At 40.2% G+C, this 13,088-nt stretch overlaps 1 protein-coding gene across 3 annotated transcripts in view; it reads right to left on the minus strand.

The window, feature by feature from the left end:
* The window catches only part of CDH8 (cadherin 8), a 151,788-nt gene that overhangs the window by 6,376 nt on the left and 132,324 nt on the right, over positions 1–13,088 (minus strand). Inside the window, exon 11 of one of the 3 annotated variants that reach the window (XR_004418989.2) lies at positions 11,622–11,741. The exons of the other annotated variants lie outside the window; for them this stretch is intronic. The gene's annotated coding sequence lies outside the window, so the exon portion shown is untranslated. The remainder of the gene's footprint in view (positions 1–11,621; positions 11,742–13,088) is intronic. 3 annotated transcript variants of the gene reach the window in all.

The raw sequence follows: 13,088 nt of genomic DNA on the forward strand, positions 1-13,088 counted from the left end.
ACCTGGTACCAGTACTGGTTATCAGTTCAAGTTCAGAAGTGATGAACTTGAATGTAATGAACTTCTCAAGTTCAGAAGTAATGAGAGAAAGCAAGAGAGATGCAAGATATTTGGGATATTCACTGTTAGTTAAGTGCAAAGTAAGTTGCAATGGCTGGACTATTCAGAAGAGATGTCAAACCAGGACAACAGAATAACTTTCTTTTCTTACAGATGGCTTGTTTGGGTATTTGGTTGTTAGTTGGGGTTTTTTGTTTGTTTGTTTGCCTGTTTTTTGTCAGAAACCATGTTTGACTGTAAGTGAACATGTTATGCCTGGAAAGAAAAGAACCTGACAAGCAGAAAATAGAAAAAGCAAAACAAAATTACCAAATTGTTTTGCCAATGGGTGGCAAGTCCTCCACTTGACTTAAGAATTTTGTTTAGCAATAAATTCTTTCCCCTTCATTGCTATGTCTTAAAATAAATATACCTTGGTGTTGCTGGAGACATGGCTCTTGAGTGAACAATGACTCCCTAGTTGACGTTTTAGTTGGTTCCTAGAACTTGAAGATAAATCCTACCTGCTGATCAGCAATAAACTCAATTTATCTGATTTTCTTTCCCCTTTCTGTGGACATTCCCCTCTCCCAGAGCTGACAACAGCAGGAATCTCCTCCAGGAGTACCCTCCAGCCCTGCTGCATGAATTAACTTGGCAGCAGGTGCTCAGCAGGAGAGAGGACAATCTCCTTCCCTCGCCTTCCCAATGAGCCCACTGATCCTTCATTAGAGCGCTGTTTATTCATGGTGCTTTTAGCAAAACAAGGAAAAGCACATGCAGAAAAGTCTGTTCAGAGCTCTGAGCTGTCTGCCAGGGGCAAAGAGACTCTGAGTGTGCTTCTCCCATCAGTGAGGCAGATCCAGGAGGGACTTTGGCATTCTCCACCAGAATGAACCTCCTGGAATTCTGCGCCCTTCTCTGTGGGGAAGCGGCTGGAGAAGTTCATGGAAATGCCTGAGCCCTATGAAATTGCCTCTTCCTGGGGGTACCAGCCACCCAGGATGGACCAGGAGCTGCACCCTGTCTTGCTGGCTTCAGGAATGGTGCAAGATCTCAAGAAGTGTCAAAGTATCGGTGCCAGGTCACACAAACACGGCTCTGAGCATGCACAGCTACAGCTCAGAGCTGGAGCTCACCTCTGCTTTTTTTACACCTAAAAAAATCCTGGTGGTTCAGCTCCCTGGCTGACTCTGGGTCTCTGAAATTTCTAAACAGATTCTTGAAATAACCATGAGAGAGGGTGTTTAGGGATATGTCCCTTCCAGCTGGAACAAAGAATGACAGTGCAGAATGTCTTGAAAAGATGTCCAGTGTGGATTCTAGACAAAGGTAGTTTGCATAACCACAACCATTACCACAGGGCCAAGTGTTTTCTGCAGATTACCCAACTGTTCTCAAATCTCCCAGATCTCTTCTGGGGCTCTCAGAAGAAAGATTTTGAGAGAACATAAATGCAATCATTTTAATACAAAGCTACTTCGGGATTTTCTGGACATGAGTGACTTCAATGGCATGGACAGCAATCAGGATGTGAAATTAGAGGCAGGGGTCAACTCCTTCATCTCCCACTTTGTGCAAGAATGCATCTTGCCATGTAAAGGAACCAATAAAATAACAGAACAAAAGTAAAACTCAGAAGCAGTGAGTTTGCATCTAAGTATCATTTTCTCTGCAGACATTATTGCAATTCTTTAATTCTCTTGCCGTCTCTAATATGTTGAGATCAGTGGGGTTCCCTGCTGTGCCACCTTACACCTGCAGCACTCTGCCTTTCTTTTTTTATCCCTTTTATAATGCCCTCCGAAAGATCAAATAATTAATGTATTAAGGACTTTGTGGTAAAAGTTGTCATCTATGCTGGATATATTACTTATGTGAAGAAAGAATTTTAATTGGAAATTCTACAGCTGGAAACAGTAGAATGACAGAAAGATATGTTTCTTCATGTTTGTTAGAGCTATCTTTCTGTGCCCATTTAAAAATCTCAGATTCTCTGCAAAATAGAGTTCTTTGACACAAGTAGAAGAGCAGCAGGAATATCCTTACTGTGACACTCCCAGCTTTTTTTGATAAGGAAAAGACAGGTTGAGCTCATTCATCTCCAATCTGTGCTCAAAAGCTGCATCTATTCTTAAATAAAAACGCCAAACTTGAAATAACGGAGCAATTGCATTATTATCATTAAGGTTTCAGTGGAAACTAGCAGAACAGAGGCAGAAAACCAGAGCACATGACATTGGAAGGAATGTGATCTCTAGAACACTTAGCAACCAGCTCAAGAGAATTCTGATGCCATTTCAGCTTTGTATATCCATTAATAACCATAATTAATATGCATATTCCTCTTGTAATAGTTAATATTCACTATTAACTTGTGGAGACCTTACAATGTCAAACACAGATTTTTAAGAAATCATTTCTAACACGGGCATTTTTGTTTTTCTTCAGAATTCACACCTAATTGGCAGAGAAATGGTCGATGATGGGAAGATTCCAATCTCCTTTTTAGAGTCTGCGAATAAAACTGCCAAGAGACACAGAGGTGTCTCAAAAAGTCACCTTGGTCATTATTATTTTTGGATGTTTTCTCAGTCATACTTTCTTTGTGCAGAAAGATTTACAAATAACACCTCTTTGTATTGGTAGGATTGCGGTGCAGAAAGGAGCCCAGTGAGTGCGGCCCCAACAAGTGACTGTCCCAGTCCCACACGTGCTAGCTCTTGTCTTGAAATTTCTCTTGTTTCTTTTTGCAATTACAAAATCCCTGGGAAGGAACAGTCCTGGTCTCCTTCCTGATCCACCACAAGAACCAGAAGTGACAACTACAAGCACACCCTGATGCAAATTCACCTTGTAAAAAGCCACTGCTCACAAATGAGCCCTGAGCTGAAAATCTGATTTATTTGTTCCAGGCTCCACTTTAGTACAAGTTGGAAGCATCAGTTTTCTGCTTCCAAAAGAATGAAATCAAAATGCTACATGACAAACATCCATGAAGGAGAGATGCTTTTTTTTTTTTTTCTTTTTCTCCCTTAGGCTGAAACACATTTTAAAGGAATATTTGATTAAAAGGGTACAATTTTAAGTTAGTATGTTATAAATTTGGCAGTGGTTAGTAGCTGAAAAAAATAACCTATTTGCTCATTAGAACTGCTATAACAATTTTGTTTCATGATTAAATTTAATGTTTTCAACATGGTTGTATTTATAAAAAAAAATATTTTTATGGTAACATATATATAACATATATATATGTGTATTAATATATCTATATATACAACTGTGTCATGTGAATTTTTACAGCTGCCTCAGGCCTTCCTTGATGACTGTCTCAAACAAAATCCTCTTGAGGAGCGTTTTACAAGAAAAAAGACCCTTTGCCTAATCTGTACGGCAAAGGCATACATGTTCTATTCAAACACAAGGCTTACAAAATCATCTGAAAATAAAGAGAGGCCATTTTTACAATACATTTTTCCTGATTTATGGTGGCCAAACTATATGGGCACTGAAGCATCCACGGGTATTTCAAACCAACCTGCTTTTCAAAAGTGTCCAAAATTTATGATGTCTTCAAAAAAGCAGATTGATGACTGCTATCAAATTTGATAGCATACATCAGGTTCAGAAGAAAAAACTTTTTCCCATAAAAGTCCAGCTGATTGATCAAATTCTTTTTCCTACCCCACAGCCACTTGCATTCCATACTGGAATATTTAATGGCAATTCACAAAGCATTCCTATGACAAATTAACAAACACTTGAATGATTTTGGGTTTTTCATAGACCTGGAGTTTCTGCAATCTCTTAAAACACCAATAAGAACACAGGGGAAGAAAAAGTATTTCATGTGAGAAAGTATATTGGTAGAAGAATAATTGGAAAATGTCACATATTTTGTATCTTTGATTATTTTCCCCTCTTTACCAGTTGGATTAAATAATAATAGTTTATGCCAGAACTGAGCAGCTGAATCAACTAATGAATAAAAAAAACCCTAAACACATTTCCATATAGTCCTTTGCAGAAATAAAAAGTACTGCTGGGAATTTTGAATCGTGAGCAAAGCAATATTTAATCATGCATACATCATTCTCATATGTTAGAATTTCTTGGAAAGGGGAATAATTATGTTAGTACTACTGTGTAATACAGAACTTGTAGTAAATAAATTCTTGACGGAATGGAAAAAAAAAAAGCCAGACAAATCAACAGCAAAGTGATCATGAATAACAATTTCCTCCTACCTTTTTTCTTTGAAAACGTGAACTTTAGATAATAGTCTGTATAATTTCTAGTCCTATTCCTTTGGAAAAGTCTGAACTTTAGGTAATTGTCTCTTAAGTATTCTAAAACTTTCTTTTGACCTTTAGACCAGCAGAGCTATAATCAAACATAACTATATGGTCCCTTGCAGTCTAGCAGCAACTCTTGTATTTTGTACTTTGGTTTTTTAACTCATTGAAGAAAGGACAGAAAATCCCTGCTGAAGAAATAATGATGTAGAAGCACACATTGAGCCTGAAATAATACCAGTTTTATTGTTAATGGGATAGAGAAATAATTAGGACATGGTACCTCTCTCTCTCTTTTTAATTTACAGACACATAGAGCAAGTCAAAGTAGGAAATTTTGGGTTTCGGGGCTGTTTAAGTTCCTCCTTGTCTGAACTGCATCCAGCACATCTGGGTGAGTCTCACTAACTCTGGTTTGTCTGTTCACCTCTCCCAAAGCCCTGGTGCCACTTAGGATTGACACTCCTATAATGGGAGGCAAATCCAGGCCAGTGAGGTTGTGAGATGTGCTAAAACAGCTCTGCCCTTTTCCTCTGCTCTATTCAGCAGCCAGTCCCAAAGTTGTTTACTAATAATGGCACTGCTGTGACATGCTGTGCTTCATTCAGATCACATCCCTGCACGGCACGTGCCCTGAATGGCACATCTGTAAAGTGTAAGAATTAATGCAGCTTGCCAAGCTCTGGTGTAGAGAGATGAAATGGCTGTCAGATGTGCTCAGTATTAAAAACACATTATTAACACAGCAATTTGCATAGGCTGATGGATCATTTTTAAAATCTACATATTCTAGTTAATTCTATTCTCTTGTTATTTTAACCAAAAAGTTTCAGAAAGTGATATGGTGTTTTACTGTGCTTTGATGGAATAATGCCTATATTTTACATTTGAACCAAGAACTTTCCACTACTGTATTACCAGATTCCAACAAAAATGCTGCAAGGATAATTTAAAAAAGCCAAGATATCCCAGGGTTGTGCCATCTGCTTTTCATTGGAGGGATAATGAATTCTCAAACTTTCTATGAATACCTACTTAACAAATGCAGTGTGGGAGGAGAGGGTGGTGGCAGACAAGGATCTGAGTCCCCCAGGCCACAGTGACAGGCACAGCTTTAGACACCACACTGACTGGTGTTCTCTTCTGTGTAAACAGAACTAAATCTCCATCAGGTTCAGTAAGATTCAGAGTGCTTTTGGTAGGTGATGGAAAAACTCCAAGAGTTTCTGCCCATGTTCTTCACCTTCCTCACTTGATACATATCCTCCAATTCTTACATCAATGGCTTCTAGGTCTGGAAAAGTTCACTGACCTTTGACTATGAAGACAGTCATGGATGTTTGAAGTGAGTCTTTCTTTCTACAATGTAAACTGAATAGCACAGTAAAAAAACCATAAAACTTAAGTAGGAACCTTTTAGGTCTTAGATGTGATGTGTTCTTGCCATTTAAGTAATTTAACATCCACTCCTCCATGCCATGATAATCACCTTTTCTGTTCCAATTCTGTGCTGAATGTACACGGGGGTTTGGTAAGGATTTAAAACAATTTACCAGTAAATTATACACCAGCCCTTAAAAACTAAGTCTGTAATCAGATCTATCAACCATATTGAAATTTTGTTGCCACGGTAAAAGCCAAATTCCAGCCCTACTAGTGTATTTCTATTATGCCACTTACTTTTTACATAATGTCCATTTTGAAATACAGCAGCAGAAAGCAACCAGCAGACTATAAAAACTGCAAGTAGCATTTATTGGAATGCTACCTATTTGTACTGGTGTAATAAAGGTCTTGTCAGCACTTCCATTACAAAATGCCAATTTTCAGAGGTTATTAACTCTGACATAACTTCCTATGAAAAGAAATTTAGAACGTGGACTCCCTGCCAAAAAGTATTAAAAGTTAAATACAGCTTATGTTGGCTGGGGCATTTTAAGTCAGAAAATAAATTAAAAACAATTCTGACTTAACATTTTTCTTGAGCTGGTGCCACTGAAGAAAAGAATGCTGCTTTGATTGCAAAAAGTGCCAGATCCTGCAGTTCTTATACACGCAGAACTCCCTTGAAGTTCCCTGAGAATAATTTCTGTGAGAGCCCTGGAAAGAGTGCCATTATACATTTTTGTAAATGTCATCAAGAGTTATATTAGCTTTTTGTAATTTGAAAGACTGAAATGTTATGGTGTAACATTGCCCCTGGGCACACAGGCAGCACGGTAATGACTTTGGGAAGACATTCTGATATGCAGATTACATACAACAATAACAATTTGTTATCATCAGACCATTAATGGCAGTAATTTAGACCTCTGTCTCACACCCAAAGGATTCACACCATGCCTTATTACGTGCACACCTCTCACAGAGGATGTGATTCCCATGGGGAAAACTCATGGCCTTTTGAAAGGTAGGGAAGAGCAAAAGGCATCTAGAGAAGCAATTCTAGTGAATGGGAGAAAAAAAAAAAAAATATTACCCATCTATGGAGTGGAACAGTTTGAAAGTTTTCAAATGAAACATCCCAGATACCCTTTGGGATGTTTCTGGACAGCGTGCAAACATTACATGGAAAAAACCTGGAATAGCTACGAGTTCCAGACTGGGATGCACAGCTGGATTATGGAGAACCAAAGCAGGAACACACACATCAAAATTTAGGTTCCAAGCCTAAATACTGCAGACCCTGCCTTTGCTCAATACAGGGTGTGACACAACACAGAACTCAGAGCCAGGGAAAGATATCAGCATTGAATTCTGCCTCACTACAGAAATATTACAAAGTCAATGCTCATGTGAGGGAATGAATCTGTGAAAACTACAGCGCCAGTTCAGAAGCTGTTTCGAGTTCTCATGGAACCACAGCAGGAGTGAGGTTGGAAGGGACCTCCAGAGGTCCAACCCCTGCTCACCACAGCTACCCAGAGCCCACGACCACCCCAGGTGGCTTCTGAGTATCTCCAAGGATGGGAGTCCCAAAAACAGTAAAACATTTGTATTCACAATTGAAATATAACTGTGACAAAACAAATAACATCTTATTCAGTGTTTCTCTTCAGCCCATGGGGAGAAGTTATGAGGTATAAATATATAAAGAATCTGTAAGCTGGTAGAACACCTTGCAAATGGTTCCTTGTTGTCTTCTAATTTGTGTGAAGAGTCTAATAAAGTACAAGTGAATTGTTTAGGCAGAAGCTGCAATAAAAATACAAAGCATGATCACAGAAAAATATTAGAAGAAATGGGGATTCTACTGGCAGAGTAAAATAAATCTCAACATGCCAAAAAGACCTCTGTGACCATGAAGAAAAAACATATAAAGCCATAAGGGTGAGCAGAAAAAAACCTGGTAGATACTTTAAGAAAGTTATGCTTCCTTACTGGGAAAAAAAAAATTTAAAAAAATAAAGGAAATAAAAAAATATTTAAGTAAAATAATTTTAGTTTAGAAAAAGCAATGGTCTATACATGAATTTTTGAAGCAAGTGGTTCTGCTAGACAGACTGTATTAAAACTCTATAAAGTTTTTAGCAACTACATCTTTTGATCTTGCCTGTTAGCACAAAAAAAGGCACAAAACAAGAAAGAGTTGATCAGTTATAATCTTTTTCTCATTTTAAAAAAGAAAATATTAGTACAAAGCAGCCATAACAATGTGGATTAGATAAAGATGATACAAAAGGAGATGTCAGGTGCAGAACTGAGTCTAAACCACCTCCCTCTGCATTCAGAATTGCAGCCTCAGCTGCAGTTGCCATCACACTGGGCTGCACCATCTCCTCCCCTGACAAATTCCTCTTGTTTCCTGTCTGGGACTGTCAGAAGAATCCAGAAGACCCCTCCTTTAGAGCACTCCTGAAACTCTGAGCCTTTACCTGCTTTCAGCTCTGCAGTGTTTGCACAGTGCAGCACAGCAGGGTGATTTCATGTTTTATCCAAATTCGTACAGGAAACCCATAGCCAAGCTAAGCAGAAGTGTTCCAAACTCCAGAACAATTCTTCAGTCAGAAATCCATCACTCCTGTACAGTGCTCTGAGCTCACAAGGCCTTAATCTTTGTTGGGGCAACACTGCATAGTTTACAGGAGGGTCACATATAATGGATGAAAATGTTCTAGGAAGTGACAGGACACAGCTAAGCAAGGTTTGGGAGCAACAAAAAAGGCTACAGGAATTAATTTCAGTTTTTATTATTTACAATAACCTATATTTCAGTTTTAGGTTAGACTGAACAAGTTTGGTAACACGGCACAAAAAATGCCAGAAACTTTTACCTGTGTTTACAAAAGTCATGTGAAATTGCTATATCATTAAAGAGAAGAAAAAAATTCAATGTTCATGCTCAAGGCAGCCCAACATTCTTGGAACAAGCAGAGAACTTCCATCAGCATTCAAAGATTACTGTTGGTGCTCCTTTTTTCATACCTTCAACACCAAACTCTACTCCAAATGCCAAGACGACTTCACTCCTGACTTAGCTCTTAGCGTCAGATGTAGGAAAAATCCCAAACCTACAGAGTTACTGTTTAGGCATGTACACAGTCCTTAGGCTACAGCCAGAGTGAAGTTTGCTAGTCTGAGCCCAAAGTTAGTCAGGCCAGGCTGGAGGCTTAGCCTTTGCTCCCTGGACACGGACAGAGAGCTCCCACTACTTCCCTGGTTCCTGCAATGGGCTCCACATCCCTCACTTACCTTTGAAGGACCCACCAGCTCCTGCTCGTCAGTGCCATCAAGCAGACATCTGGTCCTTTTCTTCAAGCTCTATTTATCTCTCCCTAACAAACTGCCTTATTATCTCACTTCAAACAGGGGCCCATCTTCCCTCCCTCTCTAATCAGTGCTGATTACCAAGTGTGCACATCCTATCATTTCAGGATATGCCAACTCTCTCCCCAAACTAGACAGGTCAACTGATGCATTTCATTTCTTTGCTGTGTTTGACTCGGTGTGTAAGATCTCTGTGTTCAGGCAAATCATGTATTCTACCTCTTCCTGCCCTCTGAATGGATTGCCTTCTAGGCAGATTTATTATATAAATATTACATGCTAATAATTACATAAATATGTTGCTAATTACTGGCTGCTTGCCAAAAAAAGTACATCCTCATTAGACAGAATTAAATGAAGACCAACAAAGTGACATATTTTACAAGATCATCCATAAAAATTACAAAATCAAGAGTTGATGGGAAAATAACTTAAGTAGTACAAAACCCTCCAACCAACTAAAAAAAAAGTTTTGTCTCCCTTATTCTCTAAAGGTTGATGTCAGAAGCTCTAGTAAAAAATAATTTAAAAATGTTGTTTCCTTCAGTGTGTCACTGCTGTGTTTGCTGTGACAGAGAACTACAAACTGTTCTTAAACAGCTACCTCCTCAAATTGAATAAGGAAAGAAAGGGAAGGGAAGGGAAGGGAAGGGAAGTTCCGGGAAGGGAAGGGAAGGGAAGGGAAGGGAAGGGAAGGGAAGGGAAGGGACGGGAAGGGAAGTGAAGGGACGGGAAGGGACGGGAAGGGAAGGGAAGGGAAGGGAAGGGAAGGGAAGGGAAGGGAAGGGAAGGGAAGGGAAGGGAAGGGAAGGGAAGGGAAGGGAAGGAAAGGGAAGGAAAGGAAAGGAAAGGAAAGGAAAGGAAAGGAAAGGAAAGGAAAGGAAAGGAAAGGAAAGGAAAGGAAAGGAAAGGAAAGGAAAGGAAAGGAAAGGAAAGGAAAGGAAAGGAAAGGAAAGGAAAGGAAAGGAAAGGAAAGGAAAGGAAAGGAAAGGAAAGGAAAATATTCTTGTTCCATATTTACCAGTCAGGTACTTAGGGATAAAAATCCACATATTCCACACAAAATAGAAGCTAAGCATGAGGTGAACAAAGAACTTAGATGCAATATGACTCTCCTGGATGATACATGGAGGTGATGATGGGGTAGAGGTTGCACGAGAACTTTTGCCCTCAGGACATCATTCCTCTTACACAGAATTAAACCCACTTCCAGGAAATCAAACATAGTGCATTGTCCATGAACATTTCCACCACAGAAATTGCTTTCTGCAGAAAATCTGAAGGAATCAGATGCACCCATCAAGCCAGACGTGGTACATAGAAATCTCTTAATTCTTCCGGAAGGTAGCTGATTAAAAATCTGGGAATTTATCTCCAAATATTACATATTCACTTAGCTATAAACACTACTATGAAATACTTTTAAAGTCCTAGAATATCATAATCATTAGTGCTGTGAGTTTGTAAGGAGGATTTTTTTTTTTAGAGCACTTAGGGAACCTTTGATTAAAGGCTGGTGGAGCAACCCATCCTGGGATTCTGTGAAACGTTGCAATACCACCATTCTGCCTGCTAAGCCAAGGTCTTAAGACCTTGATTTAATGTCTATTTTCCCATTATGTGTCTGAAATTAAGTCACACTGAAGATTCCATTTGTTCTCTGCTCTTTCATCCATGTTTCACAGTATTACTAAATCAGACAGATTTTTCAAGCTAACTTACTGACCAAATTGTTTTGCTCTCCTGTTTTGTTTTCACAACCTTTTATCCCTTACTCACACTTCTTTAGATTTATTATGAAATTAATGCAATAAACTGGGAAAAGAGAGGTAGGGATATTATACTACTGAGCTTGATGAAACTCCTGCAGCAGGAATTTTCACAGCTGTCCAATCCATTCCCTCATGATGGGTAAGCACTGTCGTGCATATGGTGCACAACACCGACCTCAGATCTTTCTCACTCAGATTGCATCTGGTTCTCAATTAGTTTGATTTATAGAATGAAACATAATTGACGTCTTGGCAACATTCTGTTGCTAGCAGCACAAATAATAAATTAAGGACGAGTGAAGTAAAAGTCTCTTTAGTCGTGTATGCATAATGGCAGGCTGCATGTGTTTGGGATTAGCCTGGGTCTCATCACTCCCACTGGGTTCTGTTTGGGGCTGGATCATGTTTGCACTAATGCCCCGCAATAACTGTGTAATTGTGGTTGATTCAAATGACCAAAAAAAGGCAGTCTCTGAAAGGATGGGATGCTGTGGGAATTAGTCTGATTTCCCAATGTGCATACACAACTCTGTAACTGTCTGAAAGTTTGCATTTGGGAGGCTTGGGAAGAAGTTGTCACCACAGAGCTAAACTGGAACAGGATGGAAAGATTAGACAGCATTTGGAACAGAAGTTCCCAGGGAGCACTTTGCCAGTGTAAAACTGTAAAAAGTACAGACGTGCTGGGGAGCAGAGCAGAGCTGGAGAGGAGCTGGAGATGCCTGGAAGAGGACAATCAGCTTACCAGATGGCCCCTCCTTGCTGGTTCATCCATCAGCTTGGCCTGTCCAGTCCAGTGAAGGCTTGATGGATCACCTCTGGCTTAGGGCAGAGGAGAGAGGGGATCTGTCTGCAGTCCTGCACCCTGAATACAGGAGAGGAGTGAGTAAGGATTCAGAGGCACAGAACAGACAGGAGGGTCGCAGGGTGGAGGAGCTGGCAGCTGAGGATTCAGAGGCACAGAACAGACAGGAGGGTCGCAGGGTGGAGGAGCTGGCAGCTGAGTTAGCCTCTCAAGAGCTGATCCTGTTTCAGCTGAGTGCACCAAGGGGGAGTCACCTCCTCCGCCCACTGAAGTGGTGAAAGGCACATAACCATTGTAAGAAGCTTAAATCACCCAGACAGGGCTTAAAAGTGTTTGCAGAAGAACTGCACTGAGTCTCCACCTGGTTTGTGTTCTAATCAGAAAGGAGTCTGGAAAGAGCAGTGATATGCATGCAAGAAGAAAGCTGTGAAAGACAGAAGCAGGTGTCAGTGAAGGACAAAGGACTGGAGTGGAAAAATGCTGCTTCCCATCTAAACTAATGCAATCACTTCAGAAAACAACACCCCAGCCAGCCCTGCCAGGGAAGTTGCTTCAAATCTCATTTGACTGATAGTCAACATCAAGGAAAAACAGAACTTCAGGGAATAGCAGAGCACAGCTGATAATGATGATAGTAAAGAAAGAAGGAGGAAAGGAAGCAGAAAGGTATCAGCAGAAAGATACACACTGAGAATATTGTCAGCAGCATTCTCAGCTAGGTGGGACTAACTCTGCACTACCGTGGAAAGTGCAGCCTTGCTAGGAATGGTAGAGAGGAGTCAGATACATCACTTCAACTACAATGTGAAATCATACAGCGAGAATGGAAATCCATCCACTGCCTGGCAAGAGAGAACCCCTGAGCAGTACTGGAATGTATTGGATCCCCTGGGAATGTCATCATTGATCTGGAATTCTACCAAGCCTTCCAGAATTTGAGTATAATCTAAAGATGTATAACACTGATTTCCTCCTCACACAGCTCATCACTTTGTCTCTGAGAAAGGGCTCCTCTCTTTCAGTTCTTAGGCACAGTCTGTTACTTCACAGGATGGCATTACATCTTAGACTTGTCAGATATGCAAATAAGAAAGTTGATTGCTTTTCTCACAAAGAATGATCTAGCATGTTTTCTGATCCAAAGCAGTTTCAGGCAGGTGAATTGTCTAAGGACCAAGGTTAAAGGAATGTGAGTACAACAAACAAGGAACTGCATTAATTATTTCAGGGATTGCCACTTGCCACCCAATGCACAGCCACTCACTCCAGCAAAGATGTCTGAACATCACTTTTTGCACATTAATGGAGTGGAAGCTGGAATCAGTCCTATCCTTTCCATGGTGTCCCTGCCCGGCAGCCCAGTGTCCCCAGTTCCCCTCCCAGCCCCAGAGTGATCCTGACACACTT

This window comes from Catharus ustulatus, chromosome 11, assembly GCF_009819885.2.
Source record: "Catharus ustulatus isolate bCatUst1 chromosome 11, bCatUst1.pri.v2, whole genome shotgun sequence".
In the NCBI taxonomy this organism is placed as follows: domain Eukaryota; kingdom Metazoa; phylum Chordata; class Aves; order Passeriformes; family Turdidae; genus Catharus; species Catharus ustulatus.